The following is an 11,765-nucleotide window of genomic DNA, read 5'->3' on the forward strand; positions in this document are numbered from 1 at the left end:
ATGTTCCGAAAGTGGACAATTAGGAAGCAGATTTTCTCAATCATCAGACTATCCATCCAGGGAAATGGTCTCTTCATCCAGAAGTATTCAGTTATATTGTGAGTCTTTGGGGAATGCCGGAGAAGGATCTCATGGCTTCCAGGCTGAACAACAAGCTTCTTCAGTATTTTTCCAAGTTTAGAGATCTAAGGGCTCTGGAGACAGATGCTCTGAGGAAGCCTTGGTCATTTCAGCTGACTTATGTGTTTCCCCCTCCGGTATTGTTACCCAGGGTAATAATCAAGATCGGGCTAGAGAATGCATCAGTGTTTCTCATAGCTCCAACAAGGCTTCAAAGAGTTGTGTTTACAGTTCTGATTCAGATGTCCAGTTGCAAGCCTTGTCCTCTTCCTTTATGAGGAGGTTTTCTGTTTCAAGATTTAAAATCTCTAAGCTTGATGGCTTAGAAATTGAACGGATAGTTCTTCATCAGAGAGAGTTCTCTAAGTCTGTTGTTAATACTATTGTTCAGGCTAGGAAACCTGTTTCCAGAAATATCTATTACAAAGTTTGGAAAGCTTTTGTTTATGGTGTTCTGTTCATAATTATTATTGGCATTCTTTTAATATTCTCAGATTTCTTCAGTTTCTTCAGTATGGTTTGCAGGTAGGTATTTCTGCCAGTTCATTGAAAGACTAGATTTCAGCCCTCTGTTCTTTTCCATAGGAAAATTGCTTATCTTTCAGATGTGCATAGTTTAGTTCAGGTATTATCTAAAATAAAGTCTGTGATTAAAACTATTTCTTCTCCTTGAAATATTAATTTGGTTCTAGAGGTTTTTTTTATCAAAGAGTTATGTTAGTGTTAGGCGCTAAGTTTAATACCTATATAAAACCACAAATAGGGTATTGCTCCTCGGGGTTAGCCAAGTATTCAAACAAATTATCTAACCTAACGTGCTCTAAGTCACAATAGGAAAAAAGATATGTGGTGTTGCATGCAACTAAATATACTAGGTAACAGACCGATGAGTATATAGTCAACTGTTGCGTGGTGGGCTAATGGGGTGTCTACAAAAATAATCAAAAAAAGGAAAGAGAGGCTCACTGCATGCGAACACACTATGGTAATGTGTTGCCTCTAGAGTGATCAAATCTTCCAAGATAATTAGATAGGGCTAAAATAGTTATACGAAAATGTGATAGCATATATATAAGAAAATATATAAACCATAAATCTTAACCCAAATAGGGTCTAATGGCAGCCCATGATTACAGCGTAGTATCAAAACTCTAATAGATATATTTAATATAAAATAAGCATATGGGAATAAAAATAACAATAAAAGACAATATGAAAAATAATATGAAAAAATAATAATAATATGAAAAACAAGAAAAACAAAACTAAAATAAAATTATAAATTCAGATTTGTCGATTGCAATCTAACATATCCAAGTATATAATAAAAAAAGCAGGTTAAAAAGTCTAATTCAAAAGTTCCTCATTGTCCAAAACAAAAGTCCAATATTAAGGGGCAGGTTTAGAGATCTTTGGCTTCCAGCAGGTTTTGGCACCTCCCCCTCTAGTCACATGGAAGCCCTGTGCAGAAACTGGAAAGAGTGTTGATCACAGGAAGGATCCGTAGTTTGGCCGTAAACGAATACTACCAAACAGCCAAGAGAACTCGAGTGGGAGCCAGCAAGGATTAACAACAGGGATATAAATACTCCCTAAAACAACTTTAACTACAAGAACGAACCTCACGGTGTAAGTAATTATAAGCCTAAACTTTGCCATACTTTGACAAGAATTTCTTGTCATTCTTATCTCACGGCAGGAAGCATTTGGACCTGCCCCTCAATATTGGACTTTTGTTTTGGACAATGAGTAACTTTTGAATTAGACTTTTTAACCTGCTTTTTTTATTATATACTTGGATATGTTAGATTGCAATAGACAAATCTGAATTTATAATTGTATTTTAGTTTTGTTTTTATTGTTTTTCATATTATTTTTCATATTGTCTTTTATTGTTATTTTTATTCCCAAATGCTTATTTTATATTAAATATATCTATTAGAGTTTTGATACTACGCTGTAATCATGAGCTGCTATTAGACCCTATTTGGGTTAAGATTTATGGTTTATATATTTTCTCATATACAGTATATGCTAGTGTATAATATCACATTTTCATATAACTATTTTAGCCCTATCTAATTATCTTGGAAGATATGATCACTCTAGAGGCAACACATTACCATAGTGTGTTCTCATGCAGTGAGCTTCTCTTTCCTTTTTTTTATTATTTTTGTAGACACCCCATTAGCCCACCATGCAACAGTTGACTATATACTCATCAGCCTGTTACCTAGTATATTAAGTTGCTTGCAACGCCACATATCTTTTTTCCTATTGTGACTTAGAGCACTTTAGGTTAGATAAACTTGTTTAGAGGTTTTTTTTACAATCTCCTCCTTTTGAACCTATGCATAAGGTGGATGTTAAGCTTATGTTCTTGGAAAGCTTTGTTTCTTTGGCTATTTCCTCTGCTCAAAGAGTTTCTGAATTATCTGCTCTTTCTTGTGATCCTCCTTATCTTAATTTTGATAAGGATAAAGCTGAATTGAGGACTTATTTTGATTTGTTTGCCTAAGGTTGTTTCTTCTGACAAACTTTAGTAGGCAAATTGTGGTTTCTTCTCTTTGTCCTGATCCAAAGAATTCTTTAGAGAGACTTCTTCATAATTTTGATGTTTACAGGGCTTTGAAATATTATCTTGAGGTTACTTAAGATTTTAGACAAACTCTTAATTTGCTTTTTCATTTTTTTTTTAAGTAAGCACAAGGGGCAGAAGCCATCTTCTGATGCTCTAGCTTCTTGGATTAAGCAATTAATCCATATAGTTTATGTAGAAGCAGGTCCGACTCCTCCTAAGTGTATCATGGCTCATTCTACTTGCTCTGTAGCCTCTTCCTGGGCATTCAAGAATGAGGCTTCTGTGGACTTAATTTGCAAGGCAGCTACTTGGCCATCATTGAGTACATTTACTAAATTCTATCATTTTTATGTTTTTTGCTTCTTCTGAAGCTGCTTTTAGTAGGAAAGTGTTTCATGCAGTTGTTTCTGTCTAGGAGTCGTTTTTTGGGTGTTTTTTTTTCTTATGGTTTAAAAGGATGATTAATTCCTCCTTATTTTTTTCTATTACTCGTGGCCTCTGCCACAGCTTGGGTATTAGTTCCCAGGAGTAATGGATCGTGGACTCTTATCACCTATATGAAAGAAAACATAATTTATATCTTACCTGATAAATTCCTTTCTTTCATGGTGATAAGAGTCCATGAGACCCCACCCTGTTTTTTTGTTGTTTTTTTTTATTATTTTTAGCACATCCTTTCCCCCCCCCCCCCCCCATTTCCTCTAATAATTTTGCTCTATTTCACCTCTGTTAGCTTGGCTATACATCAGACTGATTACCATAGAGGTGAGAGGGTTTATATAAAGCTCTGAGGTTTGGGAATATTTGCCTGCTTCTAGTGGCAAGAAATGTAATTCCCAGGAGTAATGGATCGTGGACTCTTATCACCATGAAAGGAAGGAATTTATTTCTTAAAAAATGATTTGAAGCTTTACCTTCTTCCTTCACTTCTGTAATAATTGTAATAGATCTACAAACATGTTGTGATAAAGTTTGTGTTCTAAGTGTTAATACAATTTATAAAATCTAAACCAGGGGTGTTTCTAGAACATAAAACTTTGGGTGGGGTGGAGTGAAATGTTGAGCACAAAACCAAATATCAGTGGAACTGGAGAGAGGTATTTCTGCAGTTGCTATTTAATTAAAGAATCTTCCTACCTCCTTTACCTCTCTACTGCTTAGAGAATTAACCTGTATAAAAAAAGGTAGTAGGCAGCTAGAATCTAGCACCCCCATAGAACAACCATTGATCTTTACATAATGTTATTTATCTAGATTTAACATAAAAAATATACTTTTGCAAATGTGCTAAAAAGGAGCAATTTTAAAGAGACAGTCTAGTCAAAATTAAACTTTCTTTCATGTAATTGGCAAGAGTCCATGAGCTAGTGACATATGGGATATACATTCCTACCAGGAGGGGCAAAGTTTCCGAAACCTCAAAATGCCTATAAATACACCCCCCACCACACCCACAATTCAGTTTTACAAACTTTGCCTCATATGGAGGTGGTGAAGTAAGTTTGTGCTAGATTTCTACGTTGATATGCGCTTCTCAGAATGCTGAAGTCCGGTTCCTCTCAGAGTGCAGTGAATGACAGAGGGATGTGAAGAGAGTATTACCTATTGAATGCAATGATCATCCTAACGGGGATCTATTTCATAGGTTCTCTGTTATCGGTCATAGAGATTCATCTCCTACCTCCCTTTTCAGATCGACGATATACTCTTATATACCATTACCTCTACTGATTCTCGTTTCAGTACTGGTTTGGCTATCTACTTAATGTAGATGAGTGTCTTTTGGTAAGTATTTTTTCTTTTATTTATGACACTCTCAGCTATGGTTTGGCACTTTATATGTAAAGTTCTAAATATATGTTTTATACTTATATTTGCCATGATTCAGGTTAATCAGTATATTTCCTTCTTACAGACTGTCAGTTTCATTTTGGGAAATGCAAATGAAAAAATTATTTCTAACTGAAAATTTTTCAAATTGACTTTCTTTTCTAAATTGCGGGCTGCTAGGCTCGCGGGAGCACAAAATTCTATAATTTATTGCGTCATTTTTTGGTACAAGACTTTTTTGGCGCGAGAATCACGTTTGTTGACGTAATGACGTCATTTCCGGCATCTTAGCTGGCGCCTAGAGTTTTCACGTAGTTGCATCATCTATGACGCTCGTGTTTGTTGCCGACGTTTTTGGCGCCAAAAAATATTATTTGTCATTATTTCTTTTTGCTTCTGTTTTCCAGAGGCTTATTCTGTTTGCATTTTTTCCCATTCCTGAAACTGTCATATAAGGAAATTGATAATTTTGCTTTATATGTTGTTTTTTCTATTACATATTGCAAGATGTCTCAATCTGACCCTGTCTCAGAATCTACTTCTGGAATGCTGCTGCCTGATGTCGGTTCTACCAAAGCTAAGTGCATTTGTTGTAAACTTGTGGTAACTGTTCCTCCGGCTGTAGTTTGTGTTAGTTGTCATGATAAACTTTCAAAAACAGACAATATTTCCATTAGTAGTAGTCAATTACCTGTTGTTGATCCTTTAACATCTAATGTTCAGGATATTCCTGTTAATGTGAGCGAATTTGTTTCTAATTCTATTCAGAAGGCCCTGTCTGTTATACTACCTTCTAATAAACGTAAAAGGTCTTTTAAAACTTCTCATAATTTCGATAAATTTTTAAATGACCAACAGCATTCTGATTTATCTATCTCTGATGAGGATCTCTCTGGTTCAGAAGATTCTGCCTCAGATATTGACACTGACAAAACTTCATATTTATTTAAAATGGAGTATATTCGTTCTTTATTAAAAGAGGTGTTGATTGCATTAGATATGGAGGAGATTAGTCCACTTGATATTAAAACCAGTAAACGTTTAAATTCGGTTTTTAAACCTCATGTAGTTATTCCAGAGTTTTTTCCAGTTCCTGATGCTATTTCAGATGTAATTTCTAGGGAATGGAATAGTCTGGGTGCTTCATTTACTCCTTCTTCAAGGTTTAAGAAACTGTACCCTTTGCCGACTGATAGATTGTAGTTTTGGGAAAAGATCCCCAAAGTTGATGGGGCTATCTCTACTCTTGCTAAGCGTCCTACGGCAGATAGTACTTCTTTTAAATATCCTTTAGATAGGAAGCTTGAATCTTATCTAAGGAAGGCTTATTTATGTTCAGGTCATCTTCTTAGGCCTGCTATTTCTTTGGCTGATGTTGCTGCAGCTTCAACAGATCCTAATGTGTATAGCATTGTTAAGCTAATTCAACATGCTAATAATTTCATTTGTGATGCCATTTTTGATATCATTAGAATTGATGTCAGGTATATTTCTTTAGCTATTTTAGCTAGAAGAGCTTTATGGCTTAAATCTTGGAATGCGGATATGACTTCTAAGTCAACGTTGCTATCTCTTTCTTTCCAAGGTAATAAATTATTTGGTTCTCAGTTGGATTCTATTATTTCAACTGTCACTGGGGGGAAGGGAGCCTTTTTGCCTCAGGATAAAAAAATCTAAGGGTAAATTTAGGGCTGCTAACCGTTTTCGTTCCTTTCGTCAGAATAAGGAACAAAAACCTGACCCTTCCCCTAAAAGAACGGTTTCCAATTGGAAGCCTTCTCCAGTCTGGAATAAATCCAAGCCTTTTAGAAAATAAAAATCAGCCCCCAAGTCCGCATGAAGGTGCGGCCCTCATTCCAGCCCAGCTGGTAGGGGGCAGACTACGATTTTTCAAAGATGTTTGGATCAATTCAATCCAAAATCATTGGATCCAGAACATTGTTTCTCAAGGGTACAGAATAGGTTTCAAGGTAAGATCGCCTGTGAGGAGTTTCTTTCTCTCACGCATTCCAGTAAACCCAGTAAAGGCTCAGGCTTTCCTGAAGTGTGTTTCAGACCTGGAGTTATACGGGGTAATTGTGCCAGTTCCATATCTGGAACGGGGTCTAGGGTTTTATTCAAATCTGTTCATTGTTCCAAAGAAAGAGAATTCTTTCAGACCAGTTCTGGATCTAAAATTTTTGAATCGTTCTGTAAGAATACCAATATTCAAAATGGTGACTATAAGGACTATTCTGCCTTTTGTTCAGCAAGGGCATTATATGTCCACAATAGACTTACAGGATGCATATCTTCATATTCCGATTCATCCAGATCACTATCAGTTCCTGAGATTTTCTTTTCTAGACAAGCATTACCAATTTGTTCCTCTTCCTTTTGGCCTAGCAACAGCTCCAAGGATCTTTTCAAAGGTTCTCGGTGCCCTACTCTCTGTAATCAAAGAGCGGGGTATTGCAGTGTTTCCTTATTTGGACAATATCTTGGTACTTGCTCAGTCTTTACATTCTGCAGAATCTCACACGAATCAACTAGTGTTGTTTCTTCAAAGACATGGTTGGAGGATCAATTTACCAAAAAGTTCCTTGATTCCTCAGACAAGGGTAACCTTTTTAGGATTCCAAATAGATTCAGTATCCATGACTTTGTCTCTAACAGACAAAAGACGTCTGAAATTGGTTTCAGCTTGTCGGAACCTTCAGTCTCAGTCATTCCCGTCAGTAGCTATGTGCATGGAGGTTTTAGGTCTCATGACTGCAGCATCGGACGCGATCCCCTTTGCTCGTTTTCACATGAGACCTCTTCAGCTTTGTATGCTGAGCCAATGGTGCAGGGATTATACAAAGATATCACAATTAATATCCTTAAATCCCAATATTCGACGATCTCTGACTTGGTGGTTAGATCACCATCGTTTGGTTCAGGGGGCCTCTTTTGTTCGTTCAACCTGGACTGTGATTACAACAGATGCACGTCTTTCAGGTTGTGGAGCTGTCTGGGGATCTCTGACAGCGCAGGGGGTTTGGAAATCTCAAGAGGCAAGATTACCAATCAATATTTTAGAACTCCATGCGATTCTCAGAGCTCTTCAGTATTGGCCTCTTCTGAAGAGAGAACCGTTTATTTGTTTTCAGACAGACAATGTCACAACCGTGGCGTATGTCAATCATCAAGGTGGGACTCATAGTCCTCAAGCTATGAAAGAAGTATCTCGGATACTTGCATGGGCGAAATCCAGCTCCTGTCTAATCTCTGTGGTCCATATCCCAGGTATAGACAATTGGAAAGCGGATTATCTCAGTCGCCAGACTTTACATCCGGGAGAATGGTCTCTTCACCCAGATGTGTTTCTTCAGATTGTTCAGATGTGGGGGCTTCCAGAAATAGGTCTAATGGCTTCTCATCTAAACAGGAAACTTCCCAGGTATCTGTCCAGGTCCAGGGATCCTCAGGCAGAAGCAGTGGATGCGTTGTCACTTCCTTGGAATTATCAACCTGCTTATATCTTTCCGCCTCTAGTTCTTCTTCCAAGAGTTATTTCCAAAATCTTAATGGAACGTTCATTTGTACTGCTGGTGGCTCCAGCATGGCCACACAGGTTTTGGTATGCGGACCTTGTTCGGATGTCCAGTTGCCAGCCTTGGCCACTTCCGTTAAGGCCAGACCTTTTATCTCAAGGTCCATTTTTCCATCAGGATCTCAAATCATTAAATTTGAAGGTATGGAGATTGAACGCCTAGTGCATAGTCATAGAGGTTTCTCTGACTCAGTGATTAATACTATGTTGCAGGCTAGCAAATCTATGTCTAGAAAGATTTATTACCAAGTTTGGAAGACTTACATGTCATGGTGTTCTTCTTATAAATTCTCTTGGCATTCCTTTCGAATTCCTAGAATTTTACAGTTTCTTCAGGATGGTTTGGATAGGGGTTTGTCTGCAAGTTCCTTGAAAGGACAAATCTCTGCTCTTTCTGTTCTGTTTCACAGAAAAATTGCTAATCTTCCTGATATTCATTGTTTTGTACAGGCTTTGGATCATATCAAGCCTGTCATTAAGCCTATTCTCCTCCTTGGAGTCTTAATTTGGTTTTGAGGGTTTTACAGGATCCTCCGTTTGAGCCTATGCATTCTCTGGACATTAAATTACTTTCTTGGAAAGTATTGTTTCTTTTGGCCATCTCTTCTGCTAGAAGAGTTTCTGAATTATCTGCTCTTTCTTGTGAGTCTCCTTTTCTGATTTTTCATCAGGATAAGGCGGTTTTGCGGACTTCATTTAAATTTTTACCTAAAGTTGTGAATTCCAACAACATTAGTAGAGAAATTGTTGTCCCTTCGTTGTGTCCTAATCCTAAGAATTCTTTGGAAAGATGTTTACATTCTTTGGATGTGGTAAGAGCTTTGAAATATTATGTTGAAGCTACTAAAGATTTCAGAAAGACTTCTAGTCTATTTGTTATCTTTTCTGGTTCTAGCAAAGGTCAGAAGGCTTCTGCCATTTCTTTGGCGTCTTGGTTAAAGCTTTTTATTCATCATGCTTATTTGGAGTCGGGTAAATCCCCGCCTCAGAGGATTACGGCTCATTCTACTAGGTCAGTTTCTACTTCCTGGGCTTTTAAGAATGAAGCTTCTGTTGATCAGATTTGCAAAGCAGCAACTTGGTCTTCTTTGCATACTTTTACTAAATTCTACCATTTTGATGTTTTCTCTTCTTCAGAAGCAGTTTTTGGTAGAAAAGTACTTCAGGCAGCTGTTTCAGTTTGATTCTTCTGCTTATAATTTCAGTTTTTTTCATTATAAAGATTAAAACTTTTGATTTGGGTTGTGGATTCTTTTTTCAGTGGAATTGGCTGTCTTTATTTTTATACCTCCCTCTCTAGTGACTCTTGCGTGGAGTTCCACATCTTGGGTATTTGCTATCCCATACGTCACTAGCTCATGGACTCTTGCCAATTACATGAAAGAAAACATAATTTATGTAAGAATTTACCTGATAAATATTGGCAAGAGTCCATGAGGCCCACCCTTTTTGTGGTGGTTATGATTTTTTGTATAAAGCACAATTATTCCAATTCCTTGTTGATGCTTTCGCTCCTTCTTATCACCACACTTCTTGGCTATTCGTTAAACTGAATTGTGGGTGTGGTGGGGGGTGTATTTATACTCATTTTGAGGTTTGGGAAACTTTGCCCCTCCTGGTAGGAATGTATATCCCAGACGTCACTAGCTCATGGACTCTTGCCAATATGAAAGAAATGAATTTATCAGGTAAATTCTTACATAAATTATGTTTTCATGATTCAAATAGGGTGTGCAATTTTAAACAACTTTCCAATTTACTTTTTTCAGCAAATATGCTAATTTCTAAGCCCTTGAAGGCTGCCTCTTATCTTAGTGCATTTGACAATTTTTGACAGCTAAACAGTGCTAGTTCATGTCTGCCGTATAGATAAAAATTGTGCTCACTCCCATGGAGTTACCTATGAGTTAGCACTGATTGGCTAAATTGAAAGTCTGTAAAAAGAACTGAAATAAGGGGGCAGTCTGCAGAGGCTTAGATACAAGGTAATCACAGTTAATAGTATTGTTGGTTACGCAAAACTGGGGAATTGTAAATCAAGGTATTATCTATCTTCTTGAACAATAACAATTCTGGAGTAGACTGTCCCTTTAACAGTTTTGTTATATTTTTATAATTTGTAAGTCAAACTAAGGTGAATAATTTACTGCTCATCATTTTTTCTAGATCTAATTTATTTCTCTCTTATGATTCAGATAGAGCATACAGTTTTAAACTTTCCAATTTACTTATTTTATCTAATTTGCTTTGTTTTCTTGGTATCCTTTGTTTAAAAGCATACCTAGGAAGGCTCAGGAACTAGGAGCTAGCTGCTGATTGGTGACTGCATATATGCCTCTTGTGATTGGCTTACCAAAGTATTCAGCTATCTCCCAGTAGTGCATTGCTGCTCCTTCAAGAAAGGATATAAAGAGAATGATGCAAAAATTATAATATAAGTAAATTGGAAAGTTGTGTACAAATGCATGCTCTGTCTGAATCACAGAAGAAAAATGATTTATTTCACGATTAAGACAGAGGGGCCGATTTAATAAAGTGCGAGCAGACATGATACGATGTAGCGTATCACGTCTGCCGCACAAATCGATAAATGTCGACAGCATACGGTGTCAGCATTTATCATTGCACCAGCAGTTCTCATGAACTGCTTTTGAAATGCAGCCCCCTGCAGATTCGCAGGCAATCGACCGCTAGCAGGAGGTGTCAATTAGACCGATCGTATAGGATCGGGCAGATTGAAGACCGCAGCCTCAGAGCAGGCGGATCAGTTATGGAGCAGCGGCTTCATAACTGCTGTTTCCGGTGAGCCTGAAGGCTTGCGCGGAAACAGGGGCATCAAGCTCCATTTGGAGCTTGATAATTTGGCCCCAGAGCATGCACTTTTCTTGATATAATTTGTTGAAGGAGCAGTAATGCACTACTGGGAGCTAGCTGAACACATCTGGTGAACCAATTACAAGAGGCATTTACGTGCAGCACTAAGCACCAGCTAGCTCCCAGTAATGCATTGCTGTTTATGAACTTACCTAGACAAGTGCTTTTCAACTAAGGATATCAAGAGAATCAAGCAAATCAGATAATGGAAGTAAACTGGAATGATGTTTAAAAATGTATTTTCCATTTTAATCATGAAAGAAAAGTTTTGTGTTTCATGTCTCTTTAAACAAAACAAGGCATGCAGGTATACTTAAAGGGATACTAAACCCATTTATTTTTTTCTTTCATGATTCAGATAGAGCATGCAATTTTATGCTACTTTCTAATTTACTCCTATTATCAATTTTTCTTCATTCTCTTACTATCTTTATTTGAAGAAGCAGGAATCTAAGATAAGGAGCCAGCCCATTTTTTGTTTAGCACCCTGGATAGCGCTTGCTGATTGGTGGCTACATTTAGCCACCAATAAGCAAGCATAACCCAGGTTCTGAACCAAAAATGGGCCAGCTCCTAAGCTTTGCTTTCCTGCTTTGTAAATAAAGATAGCAAGAGAACAAAGAAAATTTGATAATGGGAGTAAATTAGAAAGTCGATTAAAATTGCATGCTCTAGCTCAGCGGTCGCCAACCAGTGGTCCATGGAGAAGATGTTGGTGGTCCTTGACACCATCAAACAGGAATTAATCTCCTCTGATGGTGTCACCCCCTACAGTGCCTGGCTGGA

Source organism: Bombina bombina, chromosome 1, assembly GCF_027579735.1.
Source record: "Bombina bombina isolate aBomBom1 chromosome 1, aBomBom1.pri, whole genome shotgun sequence".
NCBI classification, from domain to species: domain Eukaryota; kingdom Metazoa; phylum Chordata; class Amphibia; order Anura; family Bombinatoridae; genus Bombina; species Bombina bombina.